This window comes from Prionailurus viverrinus, chromosome A1 (genome assembly GCF_022837055.1).
Source record: "Prionailurus viverrinus isolate Anna chromosome A1, UM_Priviv_1.0, whole genome shotgun sequence".
NCBI classification, from domain to species: Eukaryota; Metazoa; Chordata; class Mammalia; order Carnivora; family Felidae; genus Prionailurus; species Prionailurus viverrinus.
Genome location: NC_062561.1, coordinates 175,142,339 through 175,156,294, shown reverse-complemented (window position 1 = coordinate 175,156,294; position 13,956 = coordinate 175,142,339). Strand labels below are relative to the sequence as shown.

The window sequence follows — 13,956 nt, the reverse complement described above, 5'->3', positions numbered from 1 at the left end:
TATTCCACTGTATCCCCTGGATATTCCACATTTTATTTATGTAATCATCAGTTGATGGACATTTGAGTTATTTTCACTTTTTTTTTAAGTTTATTTATTTATTTTGAGAAAGAGAGAGACAGCAGAGGAGGGGCAGAGAGAGAGAATTTCAAGAAGGGCCCACAATACCAGCATGGAGCCTAATGTGGGGCTGGAACTCACAAACCACAAGATCATGACCTGAGTCAAAATCAAGAGTCAGACACTTAACCACTGAGCCAAATAGGCTCCCCATTCACTTTTTGACGATTATAAATAACGCTACTATGAGCATTCATTTTTCTGGAGACATATGTTCGATTGCATATTTGTAAATATTTTCTCCCATTCTATGGGTTTTCATTTCACCTTCTTATTTGTGTCTACTGAAGCACAAAAGATGCTGCAATTGGTTTTTCTAGATATTATGCCCTTATCATATATAAAGTCCAACATATCTTGTTTTCTTTAGTTGCTTGTGAATTTAGTGTCATGCCTAAAAAAAACTAACCCAAGTTCACGAAGATACTTTCTTCTAAGACTTACATAGTTCTAGCTATCCTATTTAGGTCTTTGATCCATTTTGAGTTAATTTTTGTGTGTGATATGAGATAGGGGTCCAAATCCATTATTTTGCATGTAAATATCTAGTAAACACAATAAAATCAGTTATATCTTGGGGTGCACGGCTGGCTCAGTTGGTGACCATGTGACTCTTGATCTCCGGGTTGTGAGTTCGAACCCCATGTTGGGTGTAAAGATTACTTAAAAAAAATAAATTAAATAAATAAATAAAATCAGTTACATTATATATATTGGCATTGAGTAATTACAAAATAAAATTCCTTTAAATATCATTATAAAACCTCCCTGACATGAAATAATTAGGTATAAACTAACAAAATATGTTCAAGATAAAACTACAAAATGCTGATGAAATAAATTAAAAACCTACATAAATGGAGAGGCATACTATATTCATGGATTGTAAAACTGAACATAATAAAGATATCAATTCTCCCAAGCTGACCTATACATTTAACAGAATTCCCATCAAAATCCCATCAGGATTTTTTCTGTAGATATAAACAAGTGATTCTAAAATTTAATTGGAAGGGCATAGGAAGTAGGAAAAAACAAAATAATTTTGATAAACAAGTATACAGTTGGAAGAACCACATTAGCCAATATTAAGACTTACGATACAGTTACAGTAATCAAGACAGAATGGTACTGCCAAGGGAGTACACACAGATAGAATCATACAATATATGGCCTTTCTGGTAGCATATTTTCAGACATAGGCCCACACAAATATGGCAAGCTGATTTTTGAAAAGACACAAAGGCGATTAAAGATGAAAGGATACTTCTTTCAACAAATGGCATTAGAACAATTGGACATTTATATTATAAAAAAAAAAAAAAAAAGAACATCAACCTAAACCTTACCCCTGATACTAAAGTAAATCAAAAGGGATCATAGACCTAAAACTATAAAACTTCCAGAATGAAACATAGGAGAAAATCTTCATGAGGTAGGATTAGACAAATAATTCTTGGTTTTAACTCCAAAATTACAATTCACAAAAGACTAAGTTGACAAATCAGACTTCATTAAAATTAAAAGTATTTGTTTTATAAAAATACTGTTTAAAATTAAAAGAGAAGCTACAGAGTGGGAGAAAGTATTTGCAAATAACATACTCAAAAAGAATGGACTTATGCCCAGAATATATAAAGAAGTCCCAATACAAAACAAAAACAACTCAACTTAAAAATGGGCAAAACACTTGAACACATACTTAACTAAATAGGATATACAAATAGAAAATAAGCATATGAAAAGACACTCAACATCATATGCCATTAAGGGGAAAGCAATTTAAAACGATGATGTTGGGAAACCTGGGTGGCTCAGTCGATTAAGCATCCTACTCTTATTTTCAACTGAGACCAGGATCTTGGGCTCATGAGATCAAGCCCCACACTGGGTTCCACACTGACAGCACAGAGCCTGCTTGGGATTCTCTCTCTCCCTCTGTCTCTCTCTCTGCCCCTCCCCCACTTACACATGCACTCTCTCTCCCTCTCTCTCAAAAGAAAATGAATAAACTTAGGAAAAAAACATGATACATACCATTGCACATTTATTTGAATGGCTAAAATAAAAAGTACTTATAATTCCAGGTGCTGACAATGATGCAAAGGAGAGCAAGTCAAACCATCATACATTGCAGGTGGGAATCCAAAATGACACAGTCAATCTAGAAAACAGTTTGGTAGTTTCTTATAAATCTAAAAATATTCTTACCATATGAACCAACAATCCCACTCTTGGGCATTTACCCTAGAGAAATGAAAACTAATGTTTCCCAAAAAAAGTTTAGGCAGCTGTATTCATAATTGCCCAAATTGAAAACAATCCAAATGCCCTTCAATTAGGTGAATGAATAAACTGGTACATTCACACGATGGAATATAACTCGGTATGTATCAATAGTGCCTAGATAAATCGCAAAGGTATGCTATTTGAAAGCCCATCTCAAAAGGTTATAAACAACATGATTCTATTTATATGACATATGTGATAAGACAAACTACTGGTGATATCACTTCAGTGGTGGCCAGGTTGGCATCAGGGGAGGTTATCTCCATAAAGAAGTCCATAATGGAGTGTTTGGGGGCATGTGTTAGTTTCCTAGGGCTGACAACACAGTACCACAAAATTGGTTGTCTTAAAGCAACCAAAATTTATTCTCTCACAGTTCTGAAGGTTAGAAATCTGAAAACAAGGTATTACCATGGTGATGCTCCTTTCTGAAACCAGTAGGAGAGGACCTTACTTATCTCTTCCAGTTCCTAGTAGTCCCATCCTTGCATTCCTTGGCTTGTGACAGCATAACTCCAATATCTGCTTCTTTCTTCACATGACCTTCATCCTGGTGTTTTCCTCTTTTTTAAAAGACACCACTTATATTGGATTTGAGCCCATCCTAATGGCCTCATCTTAACTTGATTACATCTCCAAAGACTCCAAATAAGGTCACAATCACAAGTACTGGAAGTTAGGACTTCAACATATCTTTGTGGGGATTGCAGAGGGAAGGATATAATTCAACCCATAAAAAAAAGTGATAGGACTGTTCTGATTCTGATTACAATGGTGGTTTCAGGGATCTGTTCATCTATTAAAACCGATAGTACTACACATTTTTAAAAAGCTACTCTACTGTATATTTTAAAACAAAGTAAAAAAAGGAAGAGCACAGGCATAGGGATGTCAACTTTCATTTTGCCAAGTTGAGGACACTTAATATAAATATACTGTCACCACTTACTATTCTCATCATTTTGTTGAAGAAAGGATTGATGACTATCAAAAAGTAAGAACAACATAACCTCAAAATAACATCAGTCTGTTCATTACCACAAATTTACAGTACAGGTAAGTTCATTAAAAACAAAAGAGGATTATTGGCCAAGTACATAATGTAAAAACTGAAAGAACTGAAGAGATAAACAGACAATTGAATGCATAGTTGGAGACTTTGATACTCCACTTTGAATAATAGAACATCTAGATAGAAGATCAACAGAGAAATAGAAGACTTGAACAACAGTATAAGCTAATATATCTAACAGGTATCCATAGAGGACATTCATCCAATAACAGTAGATTACATAATCTTCTCAAGTGCACATGGTATATTACCCAGGATAAAAAAAAAAATATGTTGGGCCATAAAACAAGTCTGGACAAATTTAAAAGTATGTTTTCTGACTACAATGGAATAAAATTAGAAATACAGGGAAAAAATTGGGATTCACAAGTGAAAATTAAACAACACACTCCTTTAAAAAAACCTCAATGGGTCAAAGAAGAAGTCACAAGGGAAATTAGAAAATACTTAGCTATAAATGAAAATTAAAACACAACATGCCAAAATCTATGCCATACATTCCCTCTAAGGCATTGCTTACAGGGAAATTTATATAGCTATAAATATATATATTTAAAAATAAGAAAAACCTCAACTAACTTTCTACCTTAAAATACTAGAAAAAGAAGAGCAAACTAAACCTAAGGCAAGCAGAAGGAAATAAATAATAATTAGAGCAAAAAATAAATGAAATAGAGAATAGAAAACAATAGAGCAAATCAATGAGACTAAAAGTTGGTTCTTTGCAAAGACCAATAAAATTGACAAGTAAAGCTAGCTGACCAAGAAAAAGAGACAAAGAAAACTCAAATTACTAAAGAGGGGACATCATTACTGACCTCGCAGAAATAAAATGAATTATAAGGAAATACTATGTATGTCAACAAGTCATGTCAACCTAGATGAAACAAAATGGAAAAACTACCAAAATTGACTCAAGAAGAAATAGAATAGAAGCAACCCAAATGTCTATCATTGAGGAACAGAAAAACAAAATGTGCTGTATCAATATGATGGAATATTATTTAGTCATAAAAAGGAGCAAAGTACTGATACATGTTACAATGTGGATGAACCCTGAAAACATAATGCTAACTGACAAAAGCCAGACACAAAAGGTCACATATTGTGTAGTTCTACTTACATGAAATGTCCACAATAGACCAATCCACAGAGACACAAAATAAATTAGCAGTCAGTAAGGACTGAAAAAAAGGAAATGGGGCATGATTACTAACAGGAACAGAATTTCTTTTGGGGTGATGAAAAAAATTCTGGGAGATAGTAGTGATGGAGCACTGCTCTATAAAGAATATAAGAATGTGGGGCACCTGGGTGGCTCAGTCGGTTAAGCATCCGACTTCGGCTCAGGTCACGATCTCACGGTCCATGAGTTCGAGCCCCGCGTCGGGCTCTGGGCCGATGGCTCAGAGCCTGGAGCCTGCTTCCGATTCTGTGTCTCCCTCTCTCTCTGCCCCTCGCCCGTTCATGCTCTGTCTCTCTCTGTCTCAAAAATAAATAAACGTTAAAAAATTAAAAAAAAAAAAAGAATATAAGAATGCTAAATTGTACACTTTAAAAGAGTGACTTTCTGGGGCACCTGGGTGGCTCAGTCAGTAAAGCATCTGACTTCGGCTCAGGTCACGATCTCACAGTTCCTGAGTTCAAGCCCCGCGTTGGGCTCTGTGCTGACAACTCGGAGCCTGGAGCCTGCTTCAGATTCTGTGTCTCCCTTGCTCTGCCCTTCCCCCACTCGCATTCTCTCAATCTCTCTCTCTCTCTCTCTCTCTCTCTCTCTCTCTCTCTCTCTCTCAAAAATAAATAAACATTTAAAAAGAAAAAAAATTTTTTAATATGAAATTTATTGCCAAATTGGTTTCCGTACAACACCCAGTGCTCATCCCAACAGGTGCCCTCCTCAATGCCCATCACCCACTTTCCCCTCCCTCCCACCCCCCATCAACCCTCAGTTTATTCTCAGTTTAAAAAGAAAAAAATTTTATTTATTTTTTTTTCAACATTTATTTATTTTTGGGACAGAGAGAGACAGAGCATGAACGGGGGAGGGGCAAAGAGAGAGGGAGACACAGAATTGGAAACAGGCTCCAGGCTCTGAGCCATCAGCCCAGAGCCCGACGCGGGGCTCGAACTCACGGACCGCGAGATCGTGACCTGGCTGAAGTCGGACGCTTAACCGACTGCGCCACCCAGGCGCCCCAAAAAGAAAAAAATTTTAAACAGTGAGTTTTGGGGAGCCTGGGTGGCTCAGTCCATTAAGCAACCGACTCTTGATTTCAGTTCAGGTCATGATCCCAGGGTCATGGGATTGAGCCCAGCATCAGGCTCTGTGCTGAGTGCACAGAGCCTGCTTGGGATTCTCTCTCTCCCTTTCTCTCTCTGCCCCTCCTCTGCTCACATGCGCTCTCTCTCAAAATGAACAAACTTTTTAAAAAATGACACACATTTGAAATAGTGCCATAGTTAAAATATTAATGAAGTCTCGCTATATGCAGAAAATAGAAGCAATGCAATCCCCACACCACCCCCAATTTGAAAAATCTGCCAAGAATTTCGTAATTTCAAAACCAGCAGCCCAGGTGAATTGTATACTGTACTTATGTAGTTGCCAAATTGGGCATCCTTCAGCTGGCAAAAAGAAAAACTATAGCTTTTATATGCTTCGGGAAATTTCTCCAAGTTAGATTTTTCACGTGTCCACTTTACATTCACTTGTTATTTTAATGTAATATCATCTCTAGTGTAATATCATAACACTGTCCTTTAAATACTTTGTTAGGTGATATTTTGTTAGGTAATAATTCTAATTACATAGCTATGAAAGATGCCCCCTAAATGTTGCAAGATGATAAAAACCTCATGAGGAAGGCCAATCATCATGATATAGCAAGCTGACAATTTAGAAGAGTACACTCTGCTGTAGAGTATAAATCACGCTAAGAGATTTTTAGAAATAAGCCTTAAAACAAATGTACAGTGACATCAGTTAACTCAAGAATGGATAAGTTTTGAATTGTATAAAAGTTCTAAACATGTGTCCCCATCATAAAGAGAATTGGCCTTGAAATTCCTTCGAAATTTTCATCTCTGTTCTAGGTCTTAATAGTTGTGAGAGATGCCTGGCAAGCGGCTTAACTCTCACAGCCTCAGTTTTCTCATTGAGAAATGGGGATGATAATAGGATTTGGTTCACAGGAGTTCTCCTGAGGATTAAATGAGCTAATTCACATAAAGTGCTTTTTGAAGTGACTGGTACAGAATATCAAGAAAGGCTCACGGTAATAGTAGTGGTAGTTTTGTTGTGGTTATTTCATTCTTTTTTTTTTTTAATGTTTTTATTTATTTTTGAGACAGAGAGGCAGAGCATGAGCAGGGGAGGGGCAGAGACAGAGGGAGACGCAGAATCTGAAGCAGGCTCTAGACTCTGAGCTGTCCACACAGAGCCCGAAGTGGGCTCGAACTCACAGACTGTGAGATCATGACCTGAGCTGAAGTCGGATGCTCAACCGACTGAGCCAACCAGGTGCCCCTGTTGTGGTTATTTCAAAACGTTAGATGGCTTATTGCTCCCTCCGACCTGATATAGTTGCCTTATCTAGGAGCTAGAACCGTCAATGTCAATAAAAATCAGAACAGTGGTATTCTATTAGGAAAAGGTGGTTGAGGATTGACTATAATGTGGCAAGAAGGAACTTTCTGGGGCAGTGGAAATCTGTATCTTTATTGGTGTGTTGGTTGTCAAATTTCATTGAATTATACTGTTAAGATTTACACATTTCACTACATGTAAACTTTCAATTCAGTTTTTTAAAAATTAGCATGTTGAGCTAATGACTGCCCTGTTGAACAAAGGCACCACTTCCTAATGTTTAACAGGTGAGAGACAGAAATCATTTTTGAGGCCATGCAAATAGGGGAAACTGGGTTTTCTTCCTAGCCTAAGACTACAAAGTTCCACAGATGTGAGATGGGTAGAAGACAAAGAAAATGAGAAGCAACATAGTAGCTTCAAGCTCCACACCAGCTTCCCTATATGTAGGTTTATGGCAGAGGGGGAAGGCAACAAAATGCCGACTGAAATTTGAGGGACTCAAGAATAAGACAAGTGTACCACCTCTAGTCTGGCATTTGAGAGTAGTACCCCATAGATGTCCCCTGTACCAGTGGACAGGGGCATGCAGTAAAAAGGGCAGCATGCTACATCTGGGCAAGGAGGCAGGGAGAACGCTTGGGTTTCCAGAAGCTCCCCTGTACATCCCCTGAATGCCCAGCCTGCTCAAGGAAGAGATAACAACAGTAACAATACATTTGAAGGCTTACTATGTTCCAAGTACTTTCCTAAGTGCTTTATATGTATCATCTCAGTTAATCCTCTCAGAAATCCTATGTAAGTCTTAGATACTATTATTATTCCCTTTTCACTGATCAAGAAACCAAGGCCAGGGTGGTGAAAAGGCTTGATCAAGGACATACAACTAATAAGTAGTAGAACCTGGCAGGGTGTATGCAGATCCCTCTATCCTCCAACTTTTCTTCTTCAAAACTGTTCTTTCTCCTCTGAATCGTATTAGAATCAGCTAGTTAGTCTACAAAACAAAGCCTGCCAGGATTAGGGCTGCATTGACTCTATATAAATCAATTTGCAGAGAACTGACACCATAATAATACTGAACCTTTGAATTCATGAATATAGTTTATTTCTCCATTTATTTACATCTTCTTTAATTTCTCTGAAATTTTACACTGTTTAAAGTTTTCAGTGTACAGGTCTTGCACATATTTAGTTGAATTTATCCCTTAGTATTTCATATCTATTGATGCTACTATAGGTGATTTATTTACATTTTCAATTTCAATTGCTTATTGCTACTATATATAAATACAATTAAAGCTTTTTATTGAAATATAATTCACATACCATAATATTCACATACCATAATATACCATAATATTCACCCTTTTAAAGAATATAGTTCAGTGGTTTTAGTATATTCACAAGGTGGTGCAGTCATTATCACTATCTAATTCCATAACATCTACATCACTCCAAAAAGAAACTCTATACTCAGGGTGCCTGGGTAGCTCAGTCAGTTAAGCATCTGACTCTTGATCTCAGCTCAGGTCTTGATATTGGGGTTTTGAGTTCAAGCCCATGTTGAGTTTTGCACTGGTCATGGAGCCTACATAAAAAAAAAGAAACTCCATACTTATTATCAGTCGCTCCCCATTTCCACCCTCCCAGCCCCTGGCAACCACTAATCTGCTTCTATTTCTATGAATTTATCCATAGAATTAATTTTTATGTAATGACCTTATATCATGAGACCTTGCTAAGCTCACTTATTATTTCTAAAGTGTTTTTGTAGATTCCTCTGGATTTTCTACATATATGTTCATGTTGTCTGGGTGACTGGATATACAAACAGACAAAAGCCAGACCATATATAACAACAGAACTCTGACCCACAACCCCTGCAGCAACCACTCTAGGAAGCCAAATTACAACCTCTGAAGCAATCAACCCAGAATGGTCAGAACTCGATCGGTGACAACCAACTTCCCTATTTCTTTTATCTTGCGTCTAACTCAAGACCAATGAGAAAAAGATAAATATGCTCCCCAAACCATCACATAAGATGCCGACTTCTGGTTAACCCATCTCTAGCTTCCCCATGCCAAGAGCCTTCAATCAGTGCATGCTGAAAGCTTTCCCTTTTTTTCATTAGAAAACTTTCCTGGCCCCTGCCTGACTCTTAGTCTCTCCCAAAGTCAAGTGTTTGTGGCTATCTGCTATAACAAATTCTGAATAAATAGCCTATTTTCACTTGAGTGGTCTTCATTTGTGAATTAAGACAGTTTTACTTCTTTTTTTTTGCTTGTTTGTTTACACTAGGACAATTTTAACCCTCCATTACCCTATCCTGCAGTAACATCCACTACTGGCTTTATATGGATTAAAACTGCATTTGCCAAGAACTGTGAACATTTAGAATCTTTACATGAAGTCACATGGTTGATACAGGCACATAGACATCTTCCAACACTAACAGAATACATATACAACACGTACCAAATGGTCTTGATGGATAAATTTGCTTCATCAGATACTCATATTTAGTAAAATTCACAGTTAATGCAGAATTTCATTTTCTTAATTTGCATCTTTATTACACATTTTTTCTAAGATTTTAATTATTGAAAAAAACCACTCATTCATTCAAGGTTGTAATTTTCAGGGCAATAAACAATGGGTTCTAAATTTCTTAAAGGTGTCTATAACAATTTAAAATACCAGGAGTCTTCTTTTCTATTTGTAGCACCTGAGTTAAGACCCTTATAAAAACAAAGTTTAAATTCATTTAGTGCATTCATTAAAATTCATTGTCACTGTTTCTCTTGAGAAAGACTCATTTCAATTGTTATTTCCCAGACTACCTATATATAGAGAGACAGCATGGGTGTATATTCTTTTCAATTGGGTAGAATTTTACTCTCAGAATTTATAGCTAGAACAAGAACTTGCAGCATCTTTGAATGGTCTTTCACTCAAAACAATGGTGATAATAATGCATAAAACAGATTTGGGATCCGACCCCCTACTTAACATCATCAAACATGTTTCCAAAGTATCCTTGGAAAATATTTAAAAATATATGAAAATTCTACCATGTGGTACACCATCATTCTCTAACCATTTCCCAATTGTTCATTTATATCAGTTGCTATTTCTTTATAAGTAACATTGTGATGAACACCCTCACACACAGTTCTAAGCAAGTGTGGGTGACATCTCTCTTTAGGATAATGTCAACTAAGTGGCTTACTGGGTTAGACTACAGATGGTTTTAAGGCTTTAGTATACTTTACCAAATAATCTCCAGAACTGAACAACTCCTACCAACGTTAAGTTAATGTGACCACAAAGTGGACTTGTTTGGTAACAATGAAGCAAATTCAACCACAAATCTATTAGATGCCCAAGCATCTCAAAACTATCACACCAAAGAAGCAAGGAGATAATCATTAATGGTGATGAAGCCAAAATTCAAATTCTTTAAACCATTACTCAGCTTTAAATCATGATTTCATTAAATCATGACTATTTTTAAGAAAATTAACTCATTAAATCATGATTATTTTAAGATAGTAAACAGAAAGGCTTTGCACAAAAAAATCTAGTGTTTTTCAAAAATAAAAAGTTAAAAAGAGAAAGAGAAAAGTCAATACCAAATGACCAAAAATTTTTATTTGACTAAATTCTATTTCATGCATAAGCATGACAGTCTCCCCTGTTTATTAGACTTTGGCAATTAAAAAAAAAACAAAAAACAAGCAGCCTTATACAGAACAGAATGGTGAAAATGCCAAGGGTGAGGGTAGTCTACAGTTTCACTGTAGGATAAATATACATTTTTTAAAAGGCCTCTCTCCCTTTGGCCATATCAACTCTCAGTTCAAATCATTAAATCTAGAGAAATTTTGGGGTTTTTTTTAGTTTTTTTTAAATGTGTATTTATTTTTGAGACAGAGAGAGACAGAGCATGAACAGGGGAGGGTCAGAGAGAGAGGGAGACACAGAATCCGAAGCAGGCTCCAGGCTCTGAGCTGTCAGCACGGAGCCCGACGCGGGGCTCGAACTCACAGACCGTGAGATCATGACCTGAGCCGAAGTCAGACACTTAACCAACTGAGCCACCCAGGCGCCCCTAGAAAGAAATTTTCAAAAATTTCTTCATCATCTACCTGCCATTTTTCCTGAATGACATCAATTATGTCATCTGTAAAGTCTCCCTGAATGATGATTTCATCCTCTCCTGTTACTGAGGCACCACAGGAGAATTTTTGAGCAAAAAATCTTTGTGCTTCTTTTAGATCAATTTCACAGTTGCAAGGCCACATACTCTGGTTACACATTTCTTCTTTGCTCTGGGAATTTTGGCTATCATAACCTTTTGTGGTACAGTCTTCTTTTTTTGCTTTATTTGACCCCTTCCACCTCTCTTCTGCTTTTCTTCTTTTCTTCTTCCCCTGCTGCGCCTTGACCCTCACTGCCTCCAGCTTCTTGTTTGGGCGAATTTTCTACAGTAAGTTTTGCAAACTCACTTGGAAAATTCTTCTCTAACCACTGTCGACATTTAGCGACATCAGGCATATATTCACAGTACTCTGTTAGTAATGAACAGACTCCACAGTAGAGGACTCAAAGTGGGTAGTGTGCATGTAACTTGGTATTGCCCCTCGGCTCTCCTTTGCAATCATGCCCACTGGATTCAGAAATATCAGCAGCCATCTCACAAAATGCCAGCTGAAGCGATATATGCAACTCCTCTTCCCCGACCAGGGCCACCTGAAAGCCCGTCTCAAGGCAGTTTTACTTCTTTATTTCCAATCTGCAACCTTTTTATTTTTCTTTGCCTTGCTTTATTACTCTGGATAGGACCTCAAGTATAATGCTTAACAAAAGTGGTGAAAGCAGGCATCTTTACCTGGTTCCTCCTCTTAAAATATTAAGGTATTAAAAAAATTTTTTAATGTTTTATTTATTTTTGAGAGAGAGAGAGAGAGAGAGAGAGAGAGAGAGAATGTAAGCAGGGGAGGGGCAGAGAGAGGTGAAGACAAAGAATGTGAAGCAGGCTCCAGGCTCTGAGCTGTCAGCACAGAGCCGGATGGCGAGGCTCAAACCCATGAACCGAGAGAGCATGTCCTGAACCGAAGCTACATGTTCAACTGGCTGAGCCATCCAAGCACCCCAATATATTAAGGTTTTTTTTTTAACTTTTTTTTTTTTGAGAGAGAGAGGGAGCATGAGCATACACATGAGCAGGGGAGAGGGTGGGAGGGAAAGAGAGAGAAAATCTTAAGCAGGTTCCATGACCAGAGCGGAGCCTGACTTGGTGTTCCATCTCATGACCATGAGATTATGACCTGAGCCAAAACCAAGAGTTGGACACTTAATGGACTGAGCCACCCAGGTGCCCCTAAGGTATTTTTAATTAAATTAAATTAAATTGTTATAGTATGTATATATATTTAAAAGTATGGGATAATAGTTCGATTTTTTTTTTAATTTTTTTTCAACGTTTATTCATTTTTGGGACAGAGAGAGACAGAGCATGAACGGGGGAGGGGCAGAGAGAGAGGGAGACACAGAATCGGAAACAGGCTCCAGGCTCTGAGCCATCAGCCCAGAGCCTGACGCGGGGCTCGAACTCACGGACCTCGAGATCGTGACCTGGCTGAAGTCGGACGCTTAACCGACTGCGCCACCCAGGCGCCCCAATAGTTCGATTTTTAAATATCAATATATGCAGTATGCTAATAAATCTTTTATAACGATTTGAATTTATGATGAAAAGTTTAAATGTCAACTAAAAATTGAGCAAGGAGTTACATAGATGTTCAAAATTCTTTTATAGGGCAATGAACAAAGTTTGAAGCAGGCTCCAGTAAAGGCCATCACTGAACCTGGGGGAGTTGGACAATGTCCAAGTTTGTCAGCAGAGGCTGACCAAGATGACTGGGGTCCAACCTCAGTTGGCAAGGAGTTGTCTTCCATTATGCAGAATGAGGATGCAGAGTCAGAAATTGAAGAGGTACTAAAAATAAATAAAATTACATTTTATGCACACCTGAGATTATGAATGAAATTTAAATTCACATTATGATTATAATAATTATTATAATGATAATAAGCACAGAGCCTTCTAAAACAGATGCAGTGCTTTGAAAACCTCCTGCTGGTGGGGAAAATCATAAATAAGAAAGAATCTTTAGTTGGCACAATTCCTTCTCTCCCTGGGCATCACCTTACTAACTAGAACTGAAGAGCCATATTTGCAATGCTAATACCTGGCCCTGGGGAAAGGCCTACAGTTACCCATCTTGCCTATTTACAGTTGCTAACTTCCCAAACAAAAAGCTGCCCAAGTGTCAGCAGCAGCTCCCATTAACCAAAAAGCAAGGGTCTCCTAAAGAGAAGAGCAATGGACACAGGTGGGCACCAACTTAGTTGGAAGTCATATCTGCCTACCAGTTTCAGAAATCCACCTGAAACAGTCAGGGACAAAGCAGGAAGTGTCCAGTCCTGATCTTCCCCCAGGAAAACATATCTTATCAAAATAAGGCACATTCTGCACACTTGAAGCACTGGGTAGAGTCCCCCAGCCCCCAGGGAGCTGGAGAAGGGATTTGGAACAAAATCCAAGAACCCTCCAGAATACCCAGGGGATCCAGATCCTGGAACTGCTCAAGCATGGAACTGGGCCAGAGGAGATGCTGTTCAGTTATAAAAACTGACTCTTTCAGCATCTTAGTCCTTCCTCTGGTCGGAAGCATCCCAGACTGTGCATTTCCAACCCTGACAAAAAGCAGGGTTAAGGTGGGGGGGGGGGGGACTATACCCCCTAACTAACTCTGCATTGGCTCCAGATTAGGCTGAGTAGTCTGCAGAGAAAAAAACTGAAGCAAAAGGTGAGAGC

General features: G+C 37.9%; 1 protein-coding gene and 1 pseudogene across 1 annotated transcript in view; both read right to left on the bottom strand.

Moving 5' to 3' along the window:
• The window catches only part of THOC3 (THO complex subunit 3), a 190,342-nt gene that overhangs the window by 155,870 nt on the left and 20,516 nt on the right, over positions 1-13,956 (bottom strand). The window lies entirely within an intron of this gene.
• LOC125164595 (density-regulated protein-like) lies at positions 11,198-11,774 on the bottom strand (annotated as a pseudogene).